The sequence below is a fragment of the Chanodichthys erythropterus genome, chromosome 14, assembly GCF_024489055.1.
Source record: "Chanodichthys erythropterus isolate Z2021 chromosome 14, ASM2448905v1, whole genome shotgun sequence".
Taxonomy (NCBI): Eukaryota; Metazoa; Chordata; class Actinopteri; order Cypriniformes; family Xenocyprididae; genus Chanodichthys; species Chanodichthys erythropterus.
In genome coordinates this window covers 10,969,524-10,972,023 of record NC_090234.1, presented here as the reverse complement: position 1 = coordinate 10,972,023, position 2,500 = coordinate 10,969,524, and positions in this window count along the sequence as shown.

The following is a 2,500-nucleotide window of genomic DNA, read 5'->3' as shown; positions in this document are numbered from 1 at the left end:
ATGGGACTCGAATCCACAATCCCTGGCTTAGGAGGCCAGTGCCTTATCCATTAGGCCACTGGGGCTGGTACAAAGTTGCACACAAGTGCCCCCATTAATTCTACTTCAGTTACAACAAAAGGCTTAGTGTTTTAAAAAGGCAAGCACAGTAATGGTTCATGGATTATAGTCAAAATTATTATGTCTTTAGAATAGTGTTGTGGTAGCTTTTCTTTGCGTAGGAACAGGACATGAATATGAATAAATAGGTTTTAGCAGAGGATGGTTTCGATCCATCGACCTCTGGGTTATGGGCCCAGCACGCTTCCGCTGCGCCACTCTGCTTTAGACGAACCCAGACGGGACTCGAACCCACAATCCCTTGCTTAGGAGGCCAGTGCCTTATCCATTAGGCCACTGGGTCTGCTAGACCAAGTGCTCACGTGCCCTCATTAGTTCTGCTTCAGTGACAACAATAGGCCTGGTAATTAAACAAGGCAAGCACAGTAATGGTTCATGGATTATAGTCAAAATTATTATGTCTTTAGAATAGTGATGTGGTAGCTTTGCATTGCATAGGAACAGGACATGAATATAAATCAAACAGTCATAGCAGAGGATGGTTTCGATCCATCGACCTCTGGGTTATGGGCCCAGCACGCTTCCGCTGCGCCACTCTGCTTTAGACAAACCCAGATGGGATTCGAACCCACAAACCCTTGCTTAGGAGGCCAGTGCCTTATCCATTAGGCCACTGGGTCTGTTAGACCAAGTAGCTCACAAGTGCCCTCATTAGTTCTGCTTCAGTGACAACAATAGGCCTGGTAATTAAACAAGGCAAGCACTGTAATGGATCATGGTCAAAATTATTATGTCTTTAGAATAGTGTTGTGGTAGCTTTGCATTGCATAGGAACAGGACATGAATATAAATCAAACAGTCATAGCAGAGGATGGTTTCGATCCATCGACCTCTGGGTTATGGGCCCAGCACGCTTCCACTGCGCCACTCTGCTTTAGACCACCCCAGATGGGACTCGAACCCACAATCCCTGGCTTAGGAGGCTAGTGCCTTATACATTAGGCCACTGAGGCTGGTAAAAACTAGCACACAAGTGCCCCCATTACTTCTGCTTCAGTTACAACAATAGGCCTGGTAATTAATCAAGGCAAGCACAGTAATGGTTCATGGTCAAAATTATTATGTCTTTAGAATAGTGTTGTGGTAGCTTTTCTTTGCATAGGAACAGGACATGAATATAAATCAAACAGTCATAGCAGAGGATGGTTTCGATCGATCGACCTCTGGGTTATGGGTCCAGCACGCTTCCGCTGTGCCACTCTGCTTTAGACCACCCCAGATGGAACTCGAACCCACAAACCTTGGCTTAGGAGGACAGTGCCTTATCCATTAGGCCACTGAAGCTGGTACATGCTAGCACACAAGTGCCCCCATTAATTCTGCTTCAGTGACAACAAAAGGCTTGGTGTTTAAAAAAGGCAAGCACAGTAATGGTTCATGGTCAAAATTATTATGTCTTTAGAATAGTGTTGTGGTAGCTTTTCGTTGAGTAGGAACAGGACATGTATATGAATAAAACGGTTTTAGCAGAGGATGGTTTGGATCCATCGACCTCTGGGTTACTGGCCCAGCACACTTCCGCTGCGCCACTCTGCTTGTCGTGAACAATCTTCCATTCACAGGTGTTTTCAAAATGACTTGCCTTTAGGCATACATTAAATGCATTAAATACATAAAATGTCCTGGTATACTTTAAATGCACCTCTGTCGTAGATGAGATCTTTTGAAAATGGTTATTGTTTCAGCATAGCGTTGTGGTAGCTTTTCGTTGAGTAGGAACAGGACATGTATATGAATAAAACGGTTTTAGCAGAGGATGGTTTCGACCCATCGACATCTGGGTTATGGGCCCAGCACACTTCCGCTGCGCCACTCTGCTTTAGACCACCCCAGATGGGACTCGAAGCCACAATCCCTGGTTTAGGAGGCCAGTGCCTTATGCATTAGGCCACTGGGGCTGCTAGACCAAGTGCTCACGTGCCCTCATTACTTCTGCTTCAGTGACAACAATAGGCCTGGTAATTAATCAAGGCAAGCACAGTAATGGTTCATGGATTATAGTCAAAATTATTATGTCTTTAGAATAGTGTTGTGGTAGCTTTTCTTTGCATAGGAACAGGACATGAATATAAATCAAATAGTCATAGCAGAGGATGGTTTCGATCCATCGACATCTGGGTTATGGGCCCAGCACGCTTCCGCTGCGCCACTCTGCTTTAGACTACCCCAGATGGGACTCGAACCCACAATCCCTTGCTTAGGAGGCCAGTGCCTTATCCATTAGGCCACTGGGGCTGGTACAAACTAGCACACAAGTGCCCCCATTAATTCTGCTTCAGTTACAACAAAAGGCTTAGTGTTTTAAAAAGGCAAGCACAGTAATGGTTCATGGATTATAGTCAAAATTATTATGTCTTTAGAATAGTGTTGTGGTAGCTTT